The sequence below is a fragment of the Notechis scutatus genome, chromosome 3 (assembly GCF_049901735.1).
Source record: "Notechis scutatus isolate UNSWTSFEM ecotype Mainland chromosome 3, rNotScu1.2, whole genome shotgun sequence".
Taxonomy (NCBI): domain Eukaryota; kingdom Metazoa; phylum Chordata; class Lepidosauria; order Squamata; family Elapidae; genus Notechis; species Notechis scutatus.
The window spans coordinates 201,249,780-201,264,985 of record NC_142011.1 but is presented as its reverse complement, the minus strand read 5'-3'; the positions used below and the strand labels follow the sequence as shown (position 1 = coordinate 201,264,985).

The 15,206-nt window shown below is 39.7% G+C and overlaps 1 long non-coding RNA gene across 1 annotated transcript in view; it reads right to left on the bottom strand.

Moving 5' to 3' along the window:
• Positions 1-8,287: 8,287 nt before the first annotated feature.
• The window catches only part of LOC148131557 (uncharacterized), a 40,532-nt gene continuing 33,613 nt past the window's right edge, over positions 8,288-15,206 (bottom strand). Inside the window, exon 4 of the long non-coding RNA XR_015748397.1 lies at positions 8,288-8,339. This is a non-coding gene — a long non-coding RNA (uncharacterized LOC148131557). The remainder of the gene's footprint in view (positions 8,340-15,206) is intronic.

Below are 15,206 nucleotides of genomic sequence, written 5' to 3'. Positions count from 1 at the left end.
ACAAATATTTCTATCAACGTCAAGAACCTGAAAAACATCAGAATCTTAGCTGTGATATATGATGACAAAGCAAGAATGCTTTGCACACAAAAATAGCATGATACTTTTAATTCCCGTAATAGATGAATGGCTGGAAAAACTGATGGAACTAGCAGAGGTGGCTAAATTAACTGCTTTAACCAAAGAAAAGAACACATCCAATATTGTTTTTAACTTTAAACCGCTTCTGGATTTTATGCTTGAGATGGGAGGGGGGATGGAACATTGATTTGGGGTTTTGCTGATTAGATACGTTTGTTGTCATAGAAATAGCTACTACATATTAAGTATGCAAAAGTAAAACGTTGAGGCTGTAATCTTACTGTTTTATTCTACTTTATTCAGGAGTCAATGTTTTTCTTTCTTTTTTCCCCCTTTCCCTCCCCTTTCCCACTCTTTTCATTTGCCTTTTAGATTTTGGTAAGTTTTATAAAATCATTAGAAGCTTGGAGGGAGGGGAAAAAAAACAGGACTTCACAGTTCAACCCTGAGCTACCAATATTCTCTTCTGTTTCTTGCATCTGTTTGCTACCATCTGGATTTTGGGAGCTCAGACACGGTAACTATATATATAAAGCAGCTTTTGAACATTTGAGCATGGATTCCATGCTGTGTTTTTATCCTAGCTGTCCCAGTGAATCAGGTTTCCATGGCCATGCAAGTCCTCAGGAATTAGCAAACACTTCTGGCAATTTAGATCAAAGGAATCCATGTATGTTACACTAAGTACCGTTTTTGTTTTTTTTCCTGATCAAACTTTATGATGTACCTACGTTTTCTGGAAATGGCATCTAAAACTGCAATGCTTCTTTGTTAGTTGCAGACATAAAAATGTTATACTGAAGAGATTAATCCCCGCCCTTCGGGGCCAGTGATACAGTCATAGGGGAGATTAATACTTTGCACTCTTCTCATGCAATTCAAAAGTGTTTTGGTTTTTTTAATGTTATGTCCCCTCTTAAATTCAGTTGTTCCCATTGAAGCGGAGTTTGCTTTGAGCAACGTATTTCTTTGTGCCTGTACTCTTCTAGTGAGCCATGTGTCTAACACATGCACACAGGTTGTGTTTTGGATGAATTACTGCTCCCATTGTTTCTGTGGATTCACATGTTCTTTGTACATGCCTTTATCGCATGAACACATCCAGAAAACATGAGGATGGGATGAAAGATTGGACAAAGAGTAACATTTTGAAGGATAAAGGACCTTCAATTTATTGAATGGTCTGATTATGCAAACTGAGAATATCTCTCTCCCATCCCTAATCATGTCACAGCAGAAGGAAACATCAAGTATTGGGTATGGCTATTCTAAAGAAAAGAAGGAATAGGGATGACATGATGGTAGCAGTGTTCCAAAATTTTAGGGGTTGCCACCAAGAAGAAGAGGTCAATGTGTTCTCCAAAGCACCTGAGGGCAGGACAAGAAGCAATGGGTGGAAACTAATCAAGGAGAGAAGCAACCTAGAACTAAGGAGAAATTTCCTAACAGGAAGAACAATTGACCAGTGGAATTTCTTGCCTTTGGAAATTGTGGGTTTTTCATCACTGGAGGCTTTTAAAAAAGAGATTGAGCAGCCATTTGTCTCAAATGGTATAGGGTCTTCTGCTTGAGCAGGGGTTGCACTAAAAGACCTCCAAAGTCTCTTCCAGCTCTATTATTCTTATTGTGTAAGTCCTCTTCACAAATCCTAGGAAAATGTGAGCAGAAACCCACTTAATTGGGGGTTGGACTAGAAGACCTTCAGGACCCCTTCCGATTCCTCTGTTCTATTCTATTCTATTCTATTCTATTCTATTCTATTCTACTCTACTCTACTCTACTCTACTCTACTCTACTCTACTCTATTCTTAAGGATATTCGATAAAATTTTGGAGCAGATTAATTCATTAGTGGAATCAAACAATTCCTTCCTTCCTTCCTTCCTTCCTTCCTTCCTTCCTTCCTTCCTTCCTTCCTTCCTTCCTTCCTTCCTTCCTTCCTTCCTTCCTTCCTTCCTTCTTTCCTTCCTTCTAATTTCTGCTACAAATAGCATGCAAATTAAAATGTTAGCAGCACTGTAATACACATAAGTTTTTTATTCCATTCCTGTTAGATTGAAAAATATATTATTAACTCTTTTTTTCCTTTTTATTGCTGCTAAAAATGGTCCCATAACATTACATACAGTAGGTTGGGTTTGCATGTGTACATAGAACATAGAATAATAGAGTTGGAAGGGACCTTGGAGGTCTCCTAGCCTGACCCCCCTGCTCAAGCAGGAGACCCTATACCATTTCAGACAAATAGTAGTCCAGTCTCTTTTTGAAAGCCTCCAGTGATGGAGCCCACCCGCCCCCAATATATAGCTACTTGTAGGTCTGCTGCACCATAGATACATTGGAAAAGAAATTTTAATATTCTCTCCAGGCATCCATGCTTTTGCATCCATGCAAAGAATCAATTGTTTTACCATCCTCAACATATATCAAACTCCTCAGTCAATCCAGATCAATGCTTTTTAATATCGTGAAATCCCAGGACCAAAAAAAAGGCTAAATACCTATCCTTCTCACCCCATCTCAAAAAAAAAAACAAAAAAACAGAATTTCACCCTCTATGCACCCTATTTTTCCAATCAAATTATATTCTCCAAACTTTGTTTCATGCACACTCCAAACCTCACAACAGCTGTTGTGCTTTAGCTAGGACCATTACAACATTTTCTATGAAGAAGATGCACTTCAATTATTTATTTCCAAGAAAAGCTCGGCGGTATTTTCTCTGTCCATTTTTCTTAAGTTGGTGCACATGAACAAAGATGCAAACTGTCCCCTAGGGACTTTGTTTTTTTATTTTTTTAATAGTAATTTTATTAAATGTTACAATTAAAAAGATGAAAACTAGTACAAGCTTAAAAAAAAACATAAAAGAATAAAGAGAAAAATGGAAAGTCCATAAAAGAAAAACATAGGGAAGAGAAAAGGAGAATGTAATGAAACACACAAAATGTTAAAAAGTTATGATATTTATGTAGTTACTTATCAAGCACATCTAAATTATATTAATACAACCAAAATATCTTTAAAATCCCCAGGGCATGTCACAATTTTTGAGAACCCCTAATGTGGAAATTGAAAGTTGAAAAAATTGACATGCCCTAAAATTGTAGTAAAGGAAAAAGAAGAAGAAATATACAAAGAATTGACTCCTCCTCCCTTCATCACAAATATAAACAATTTAAGTAACTTATCTTCTCTTAAAATACAACAAATGATCTCTTTTTCCCTATCCCTTGTCTTATCCATAAATAAATTCTTAAAGCTATATCTTTTCAGTCCTGATAAGCAAAGTCCATTAAGGGTTGCCAAAGATAACAATCTACCTGTTTTAACCTGGATCAAATCAGCCAACATTATATTCTTTCCTTTTAACAATCTTGATCTTTAGTCCCTTCAATTTATAATCTGGAATTTGACTTCTTTTCTTCAAACCTTAAACCAGACTTATTAAAATCTACTTTAGGAAATGTCTTCAGGTCACTCTCTTGTTTTGTTTTTTTGTATATCTCTGTTAATTTTTAATTATTAAGGCATCAGCTGGTTTCTTTTGTAAGCTCATCTTTTTCCATAGCATTATTTTAGTTTTTCATGCTGGCAAGAGAAAATGCTGTCAACATGGCCCAGTACCAGGTGAATATCATTTAGTTTTAATCCTATTTATTTTACATATTTTTTTACACATGCTATATTTCTAAAACCCATTTTATACCTTTTTTATCCGCTCAGTGTTCAATGTTCTGTCTATAATTTGTACATGTTTGACATAAATAAAGCTTATCATTTTTAAATCTACTTTCAGAACAGTCTCAATCCCGTCAAATATAATTTGTCTTCTATAATGTCTTTTAAGCAGTCTATCTATCTATCTATCTATCTATCTATCTATCTAGCTATCTATCATCTATCTAGTATATTTATATCTATATATCTATCATCTATCTATCATCTATCTATCATCTATCTATCTATCTATCTTTAAAAAATATAATATTACTATCACTGACCAGCACTTAAATAGATAGACACCATATGCAGCAATACAAAATTCAAATAGATTAGCTAACATATTCCTAAATAAAGATATGAACAATGATTTCATCTGATTTTCCTTCTTTGTTCCCTGAAGAGTGACACCAAGCTCAATTAGCAGCCAGACAAATTTGCAACATGCCTTATAATTGTAGAAACTTGATTTTCAACTAAATAGACCTCATCCAAGCCACCAGGGAAAATTTGTAAATTATAATATACAATGAAGAATTGTGAAAATCATTATTAAAGGAGCAAAATACGATGATATGAGCCAGTTTCAATTACATCCACCTCACACGGGTAAAATTTGTCATAGTAAGGCATTTTTTTACATACCTGCTTTTCCTTGCCAAGGGAAAGACAGTAAAACACACACACACACAAAGAGAAATTAATATGCTAACTTTATTCCCAAAATATATTGATTCTAGTGTTCTCCATATGTTTAGACTACACCTTCCATTAGCCTTATATGCTGTCAGGTAACTGACGAGCCAAAGGAAGTCTGTGTTCTCTTGCCATGTTAAGCCCTAACTTGTTTAATCATGGTTTATTGCATTAACAACAATCAGCTTACAGAAACTCTCAGGACTACAGATCTGGGGCTCCTAGAAAACCAGAGTTTTGCTCATTGTTGAGCTGGTTATTTTTATTCTCTCTTCGCCAAGGGTTTTGTATCTCTGTTTTTATATTATTTACTGTTAATGTGATTTTTATATTTTCTTATATCTATGCTTTTTATATGCGGTTTACTCACTTGTGTGTCATGCGAGGTCACGTTCAGTGGTATTGGTGGCTCTATAAATTTGACTAATAAATAAATTAAAGTAACTTGCAAGAGCACCTTAGAAGAATGCAGTAGCAAATCACTTTTATACTCCATCTAAGAAAATTGCATGGTCATTAACCAGAGTCTATATTAATTCAAGTCAACATTATTTTTAGAGGTACTTGCTGCAAAAACTTGTTTCAAAGACCTGAAAAATATCACTGGATTGATGGGTTCACCATTCTTCCGCCTCCTCCTCTTCCTCCTTCCTCCTCCTCCTCCTTCTTCCTCTTCGTCCTCTTCTTCTCCTTCTCCACCTCTTCCTGTTTACTTTCATTGTCTATCTCCTCTTCCTCTTCTTCTCCTTCTTCTCCGCTTCTTCCTCCTTCCTTTCATTGTCTATCTCCTTTATCCCCTCCTTCTCCTTCTCCTCCTCCTCTTTCTTCTCCATTCAATGAAAGGGATTTAATGGTGTAAGTGGCAGGTATGACATCATTTATTTCTACCTTTATTGTTGATAAAAATAACACAAAAGCCATCATGATATTGAATTTTGACAGCACATCCTGGGGTCCCCAAATAAAGTTAAGGGCCACAAGGGACTTCACCCCAGGTGAAGTGCTCAATTGTGCTCTGGGAAGCCAATTCATGTTTTTAAGGGAAATCTCAGCATGCCAATGACTTGGCATTGACAAAAGCATTTAGTTGGGCTGAAGAACAATAAGGACCCAATGTGTCAGGATTCTGACTAATGCCCTAATAAAATTAAGAGTCTCGAGCCATTTAGCAAGAAAAATCCAGTTGTTTATTAGGAGTGTCATGTCGGCACGACCTAGGTGCAGCCAGCTCTGGCTTCACCCAATCCATGCCTTGCCTCTGACCCTGTTTCCCCTTCCACCCCCAGAGTGTGTCACCAGTTACATTCCCCAACAAAGCAATCGTGTGGGTCATAGAAGTCACTCCCTCCAGCTATTGTGGGTCTCCGTGCAGATGGCCTTGGCTTTGCCCGGCTAGGCTGTGTCTTGTTTTGACTAAGGTGTGAATTTCTTGGTGCAGCTGCAAGGTGCGATTCCCATCCCCCTGCCTATGGCAACTCAGGTCGGGAAAGCTTTGCAAGTTGACACAATGAATCATTGATTGGATGGACACATCTTCTAGGTCAGAGGTCAGCAATTCATGGCTCTGGAGCCACATGTGGCTCTTTCATCCCTCTGCTGCAGTTCCCTTTCACTCAAAATATGCATCACAACCGCCAATGTGTGACACCCACCAGCACATGATTTATTGAGCTTTTCAACCTCAGTAGGCCAACCATGGATAAATCCAGAAAAGAAAAGTTTCAGAAGAAAACAAACTGTTTAATTCAAGTACATATTGTTGATGTAATACCCCGTTAGGAGAATGAGCTCATACAGAGAGAAGTAGTGAGAGTAATGTTGAATAATACACACACAGCACACAGATACACTGTACAGTAAATGTAGGTTTTTACTTCCAATAAACGTTTAAGCAAAGTTCAAACACAGTCCAAGTCATTCACGGTTAAATCAGTCAGTTTTCAGTCCAGGGATAATCCAATAACAAAGTCCAGTATCAAAAACAGTTCAGTAACAGACTTACATCAAATCCAAGAATAACAGTCAATTAGGAGGAATGGCAATACTCTCCAACAGAAGGAAACAAAGACTCACTCACACTCTCTTCTGAGACTAAAACAACCCAGGTTTCTGGCTCCATCTTATGGCCGTTTGAGAAACCACACCCAATTACAGATTTAGTATTCTCTTAAAGACATAGTATTAAAATGTCTATCCTACTTTATATATTTCCAACCCAAATAACTGTTAGCTGACTTACATTCCTAAAACATATGCTAGTTTTGTGGCCACCCAGGAAATAGTTAGGCATGGGAAGGGTTTTGTGGCTCCCGGTGTTTTCTTTTCTGTGGGAAATGGGTCCAAATGGCTCTTTGAGTGTTTAAGATTGCTGACCCCTGTTCTAGGTCCTATCCTGGCTGTCATTGCCCTGCAGGTGGTCCCATGCAATAAATCTTTCTGTGAGACTACACAATTTTGCAAGTCTTTGTAATACTGGTTCACCAAGGAACCCATTTACATACAATTGACCATGGTTTTCCTAGCTCCATAATTTATACATCTTCATGATGCTCATCTGAAAAGCAAAAAGGGGGATTTAGACCACCCTCTGCAAAATTTGCAATGGCTTTGTGTTGAAATGTGTTCTTGGAGATGGAGTAAAAAGGTCTTTGCACATCTCTCTCTCTCTCTCTCTCTCTCCCTCTCCTTCCCTCTCTCTGTCCCTCCCTCCCTCTCTTTTTCTGTATATCTATCTATCTATCTATCTATCTATCTATCTATCTATCTATCTATCTATCTATCTATCTACCTATCTCTCTCTCTCTCTCTCTCTCTCTATCTATCTATCTATCTATCTATCTATCTATCTATCTATCTATCTATCTCTATCTATCCATCCACCTATCTATCTATCTATCTATCTATCTATCTATCTATCTATCTATCTATCTATCTATCTACCGTGTTTCTCATATAATAAGGCCGGGCCTTATTTTTTTTTTGAGCCCTGAAAAAATGGCTAGGCCGTCTTTTCAGGGGTGACTTAATTCCCCCCCCCTCCTTGCATCTTCGGGCGGGCGGTGACTGCTTGGGTGTTGACTTCGGCGTTGGTGGGGCACTTCGTATCGGGGTCAATGCAGGCAGCACCATATCCGGGTGTGGAACAAAAGTACTTCCTAACGGCAAGACCCCCCCACCATTCCCCACCATTTCGCATGTTTTAATATAGGCCTTAATTTGGGGGGAGGGGCTTAATTTCATTTCATGCCTATAAAACATGCTGGGACTTCCTATTGGGGGAGGCCGTATTGTTGGAGAAACGGGGTATCTATCTATCTCCTCAGTCCATACATGCCTAATTATGGCAACTGTCATATTTCTTTCTGCAATAGATCTTACGCTCTTGGCTTCACACATCCTAAATGTGATATAATTATCTCAAAATAATTTTCTTGGTTAATGGGCTTTTTTCTTCATCTCCTCCATCCACAGAACTCATTACCCCAAGGATTGCCGCATACGTCTCATTCAAAATTCCGATTTGGAGTTTGCGGTGATGTTAGGGAAGAAGATAATCTCCAAGCTGCTTTTCACAGACTTCCTTAGCTTCCTGCTTCCAACCCGTGCAGGACAATGCAAAGCCTGAGACTGAGAAACTCACACCCACAGTTTCCACCAAATGGTGATTGTGGGCGTAGGTCACGCTTCTGAGTCATCTTTCTCTAACATTGTGTGATGATCCAGGACAAGGCACGAAGCTCACACAGCCAGCTGAGAGTTCAAACTCCCCTTTAATGCTCCAAATGTTCCCTCAAATGCTCCCATGTTCTTGGCAAGTCCCAGAGCAAAGCTGGTCTGTGCCTAGACCAGCAAAACAAAAGAACAGGGAAATGAGTCCACAAACCAAGGAACAAACAATGAGTCCACAAGTAAGGAAGAAGCAAGAAGTCCTGCAAACTCCGAAAGTCTGTCCCGGCACACCAAACTCTACCAATTCAGTGTTTGTAATTGACAAATGCCCCTCCCCATAGTGTCTCCTTAGATCTCAGTGCCCAGTTGTGCCTTGTGAACAGTGGCAGGGCATTCTCCTCCCGAATTGTCGGGTCAGCCTGCGCTGTTCCTGGCTTCTCTCCACTCTCCATGCTCGGGGATCAGGAGATGCCAGTCCTTGCTCATTGCCTGAGCTCTGTTGCTCCTCCTTTCCACTGCTTGCCCTCTCTCGGTCATCCTGCCCTTGTTCCTCCCTGCTAACAAGCTATCCCAATCCTGAAGGGCCCTGGGCTGCCTCGGCCTGCTCCTCCCCACATTCCTCCAAAGTCAATGAAACTACCCCCTCAATCTCCATAGGCTTCAGCTCCGGCTTGTCCTCCTCTGGAGAGTCAGGCTCCGATGGGGGCATGACGCATTGTATTTTTCTGATTGATTGGACTGTGGTGCCCATCATTCTGAGCCAGCATGGACATAGAAGAAGAGAAGAAGAGAAGAATTCTTTATTGGCCAAGTGTGATTGGACATACAAGGAATTTGTCTTGGTGCAAATGCAATCAGTATATATAAAAGATACATTCATCAAGAATCATAAGGTATAACACTTAATAATAGTCATAGGGTACAATAAGCAATCAAATCATACTAGGAAACAGTCAATATAAATTGTAAGGGTACAAGCAACAAAGTTACAGTCCTACAGTCATAAGTGAGAGGGGATGGGTGATAAAGAGTGATGAGAAGTTTAACAGTAATATAGTGCAGATTTTGTAAATAGTTGGACAGTGTTGGGGGAATTATTTGTGTAGCAGAATGATGGCGTTTGGGAAAAAACTGTCCTTGTGTCTAGTTGTTCTGGTGTGCAGTGCTCTATAGCGTTGTTTTGAGGATAGGAGTTGAAACAGTTTATGTCCAGGATGTGAGGGGTCTGTAGATATTTTCACAGCCCTCTTTTTGACTCATGCAGTATACAGGTCCTCAACTGAAGGCAGGTTGGTAGTAACTGTTTTTTCTGAAGTCCTAATTATCCTCTGAAGTCTGTGTCTGTCCTGTTGGGTTGCAGAAGCAAACCAGACAGTTATAGAGGTGCAGATGATAGACTCAATAATTCCCCTGCAGAAGTGTATCAGCAGCTCCTTGGGCAGTTTTAGTTTTCTGAGTTGCACAGAAAGAACATTCTTTGCTGTTCTTTTTTGATGAGGTTTTTGATGTTAGGTGTCCATGATATGATAGAACCTAGAAATTTGAAAATCTCTACTGTTGATACTGTGTTGTCTAGTATTGTAAGAGGTGGTAGTATGGGAGGGTTTCTTCTAAAGTCTACCACCATTTCTACGGTTTTGAGTGTGTTCAATTCCAGATTGTGCATATACTCAAATATATTATATGACACAGAAACAAGACAGTCTAGTTTGGATGTACATGGTGAGAAAAACGAACCTTGCAAATTTACCAGATGGATGGCCTAGGGAACAAAGCTGTTGCAGAATCTGGTAGTCCTGCTAGAAATACTCTGAAACCTCCTCCCAGAGGGGAACAATAGAAACAGACCATAAAGTGGGTGTGTGGGGTCTCTAACAATGCTTTGAACTCTAAGCCTATAGTGCTTATAAGCAGTATCCTGAATAATGGGAAGTGAGCTTCCTATAATCTTCTCTACTGTCCTCACCACTCTCTGAATGGACTTTCTTTCTGACTTTCTATCACTGCCGCCACCAAAGCAAACCGTGATGCAGTTTGTTAAAACGCTCTCAATTGTGCCTCTATTGGCAAAGATAGCTGTGTGCAATCACATAAAGTCAGGCTAGTTGATTTCCCACAGTCTCTGGGCAACAATTATGAGAAGCAATTCTCAAAGAGCCCTTTGGCCTCACAAGAGTCTCCTTCACATGCAGCTCTGTATCCCTCAGGCAACATGTCAGGCCAATGGCAACCTTACTGCTCATGCTCCGATTCAACTTTTGCATTTCTGCTGGCCCCATCAGTCTCCACACAAGCTTTGGTAGATTAATTTCACCTCCCACCTTGCCGCTGGCAAGGAATGTTTATTTGGGAACGTCCTGGACAAGGTAATTCATGTCATGAAGGGAAGATGCTTTGAGTTATTGAAGCATTACTTGCTTCCAAGGCCAACTTCCTTTCTTCGAAGCTCTTCATATTTTGCTATTTAGTACACACTGTCAGCTCCTGGCAGATGCTGGCTCACCAGGAAGTTAGAGCTACATTCACCTCAGCATGCCAAATAGGTCAATCGTAGCTTTCAATCAAGATAAGAAATTATGCACCTGCTACCAGCTGCCTTGTCTAGATTAAAAGGTACAACCAGGGGAAATTATGGCATCCCCCTCAAAAAATAAGTGGGATGCTTTCCACTTTCTGAAGAGGTGCACTATCTTCCCAACTTTACCCTAAATCCTTGAAGACCCTATTTAAGTGGTCTTCAGCGAACCTTCAGGTGATAATTAATTCTAGATCTAGACTGAAATAAGTTTTGGAAACTGCCTCAAATGGGAGAAATTGGGTGAATGGAAGGAGCTTCTCTTCATGGAAAGGAAAAATTAGCTAAGTATATATATATCTATATATATATATATCTATATATATATCTATATATATATATATATATATATATCTATATATATATATATATATATATATCTATATATATCTATATATATCTATATATATCTATATATATCTATATCTATATCTATATATCTATCTATATCTATATCTATATCTATATCTATATCTATATCTATATCTATATATATATATATATATATATATATATACATATTTGTTTTCTTAAGTTTTCACGGGTACTTACATGTATGGCCTTTGGCTTTGTTCGGGTATTTTCCCACGTCATTGTAGTTGTTCTTTTAAAGTTGTAGCAACGTTTCAGCAGAATCTCATCTGCCATCATCAGGCTTCTGTATTGTGTCCGTCTGTGAGTCAGACTTTTACAGTGGTTTCAGATTTAAATTTGGGGCAGCCTATTGCTGTGCCAGAATGGTTTTTTCTTCATCCTGATTGGTTGGGAGTCTTGGTCTGTGTTTATTGGTCTCGGAGTTTGCTGTGTTCTGCTTGATTGGTGTCTCTAATATCTTCTGTCTGTTTTTGGCTCTTTTTGTATCTTGATTGGCTGGCAGCATTGTGTTACTTTATTGAAGGCCTTTAGTGCAGCTTGGCTTCGGGTAAATGGACGGCTATCATTAGTTAGGAAGCTGGGTTTCATCTGGGTGCCTGGTTGGGGTGTGTTTGAGCTGGAGGTATCAGGGGGATCTGTTTGTGCCCAGGTGTTTGCCTGGCTTGTGGTGTGGAGATTTTTTTGTTTGTGAGTGCAGGCTTCCAAATGATTGACAGCCTGGTGGAATCATCTCTTCTATTCATGCTTTCTGGTCTTTTTCAATCTCTATGGCTTCTCTGATGATTTTGTGGCTAGGGTTTTCTATAGTGGCTAGGGTTTTGGTGCCATTGAAGTTGATGCTATGACCTGTGGCTTCCATGTGTTGGACTAGTGAGGAAGTGTGTTCCAGCTTTTTGACTGCATTTTTGTGTTCATCCAGGCGGGTACTTATTCTTCTATTGGTCTGTCCAATGTATGTGGCTGGGCATGATGCACAGGGGACTTCGTATATGCCTTGGTTTTCCAGGTCAATTTTATCTTTGGGGTTGCTAAGGATGGCTGCTATTTTTCTGTCTGTTTTGAAGGCAGTCTTGATGTGATGTCTGTGTAGTACCTTACTAATTTTGTCTGTAGTACCTCTTATGTAGGGCAGGACAGCTGTTCCATAGGTCTGTTCATCTTCTGGGTCTCTATTATGTTTCAGTGTGTTTTTGTGGATCAAGCTGGTGATTTTGCTTTTGTGGAAGCCATTGGCTGTCAGTACTTTAGTCAGGGTGCATAGTTCAGTCTTAATGTGTGTCTTGTCTGCCAGGCGTTTGGTTCTGGTAATTAGTGTTTTGGCCACGGAGTTTATCTGTGCTGGGTGGTGGTGGGATTGGGCGTTGAGGTAGCGGTTGGTGTGTGTTTTCTTCTGGTATATGGTGTGTCCTAGTGTGCCATCTGTTTTTTTGTAGATTAGTACATCTAGGAATGGTAGTTGTTTGTTTTTTTCCGTTTCCATGGTGAACTTGATTTTGGGGTGTGTGCTGTTTAGGTGTGTTAGGAAATTGTTTAGGTTTTCTTTTCCATGGGGCCAAATCACAAATGTGTCATCGATGTATCTTAACCATAGTTTGGGTTTGTGGATGGCATTGGCCAGGGCTCTGGATTCAATTCTTCCATGAACAGGTTTGCAATGACGGGTGACAGTGGTGATCCCATAGGGCTCCTTCAATTTGTTTGTATCTTTGTCCTTTGTATATGAAATATGTGTTGGTTAAGCAGTGTTCTGTTAGTTCCATGAGGTGTTTAGCTGGTTGGTATTTATTTTTGATGATTTCAAGGGTCTCTTTTATCGGGACTTGAGTGAATAGTAAAACCACGTCGAAACTTACAAGCAGATCTTCTTGCTCCACATGTAGATCTTTGATCATTTCCAAGAAGTGGTATGAGTTTTGTACACGTGAAACTGCTGTTTCGGCATGGGGCTGTAGCTGTTTTGCTAAGTGTTTAGCTAGGTTTTGTAGTGGTACTCCTCTGGAGCTGACTATAGGTCTGAGAGGTATGCCTTCTTTGTGTATTTTTGGGAGGCCGTATAGTTTGGGGCATCTGGAAGATTTTTCTCTTGGGATGAACACAAAAATGCAGTCAAAAAGCTGGAACACACTTCCTCACTAGTCCAACACATGGAAGCCACAGGTCATAGCATCAACTTCAATGGCACCAAAACCCTAGCCACTATAGAAAACCCCAGCTACAGAATCATCAGAGAAGCCATAGAGATTGAAAAAAGACCAGAAAGCATGAATAGAAGAGATGATTCCACCAGCCTGTCAATCATTTGGAAGCCTGCACTCACAAACAAAAAAATCTCCACACCACAAGCCAGGCAAACACCTGGGCACAAACAGATCCCCCCTGATACCTCCAGCTCAAACACACCCCAACCAGGCACCCAGATGAAACCCAGCTTCCTAACTAATGATAGCCGTCCATTTACCCGAAGCCAAGCTGCACTAAAGGCCTCCAATAAAGTAACACAATGCTGCCAGCCAATCAAGATACAAAAAGAGCCAAAAAACAGACAGAAGATATTAGAGACACCAATCAAGCAGAACACAGCAAACTCCGAGACCAATAAACACAGACCAAGACTCCCAACCAATCAGGATGAAGAAAAAACCATTCTGGCACAGCAATAGGTTGCCCCAAATTTAAATCTGAAACCACTGTAAAAGTCTGACTCACAGACGGACACAATACAGAAGCCTGATGATGGCAGATGAGATTCTGCTGAAACGTTGCTACAACTTTAAAAGAACACCTACAATAACGTGGGAAAATACCCGAACAAAGCCGAAGGCCATACATATATACATATACATATACATATACATATACACATATACACATATACACATACATACATACATACATACATACATACATACATACATATATATATATATATATATATATATATATATATATATATACACATAAACAAGGTTAGGAGATTACCTTTCTGGTAAAAAAAAATATTGCTACCAAAAAGGTTTCTCCAGAAATTTTCCCTTGGGATTTAAGCAGCAGATAAGAAGTCAGGATTCCTTCAGAAACTGACCAGAAAATAAGAGATTCACATGGATCTTTTACTCCTCTGGGAACAGCCCAACCTCTAAGAATTTTTCCAAAATTATCTTCTCCTTTGAAAGAACTTCTAAAGAGAACTTTCCTTCCTCAAAGTGAGGCCTACTAGGAAATCACCCAGAAGAATTTCTCTGCTCAGCATTAGCTGCATGTGCTGAGTGGAGAAGCATTGTCTTTTGTCTATCTTGCAACTCTTTTGGTCTTCTCCATTTTTAATTACTGTCTCTATATTAGAGAATGGGCCTAGACCAGAGGTGGTATTCAGCAGGTTCTGACCAGTTTTGGAGAACCGATAGCGGAAATTTTGAGTAGTTTGGAGAATCGGCAAATACCACCTCTGACTGGCCCTGCCCGCATCTATTCTTCTGAGTCTTCTTCTGTTGCCCTTCACAGGAGAACGGAGCTGGAAAGCAGGTTAGTGGGGTGGGGAACAGTGATGGGATTCAATTTTTTTATTACTGGTTCTGTGGGCATGGCTTGGTGGAAGGGGAAGGTCGCCAACCTTTTGGACCTCAGGGACCACCAAACTCATAATTCTAAATCCCAGGGGCCACTAATTGGTTCTGTGGGTGTGGCCCAATTTGTGGGTGTGGCTTGGTGGTCATGTGACTGGCTGGGCATGGCTTGTATGTAAATATTGTAAATATTTATATAAATATTGATTTTTTTATTAAAAAAGAGCAACTTTTACCCAAAATCAGGCAAAGCAGGCAGGCAAACTGAGTTGCTCACAGAATCATTCAGTGATCTATCTATCTGCCATTGGCTAACTCAGTCTGTCACATGAAATTTGCTTGCCGTGAGTCTGCACTGAATAATAGAACCTTCAGTCCTCTACCGGTTCTCCAGAACTGGTCAGAACCTGCTGAATACCATCACTGGCAAGAGAACAACCAAGCTCAGAGAGCATCAAGGACCCTGAAGTTCATATCCTTTGGATATTCATCTCTTTGTGTGCCTAGATGTTGATCTTGGGTGAT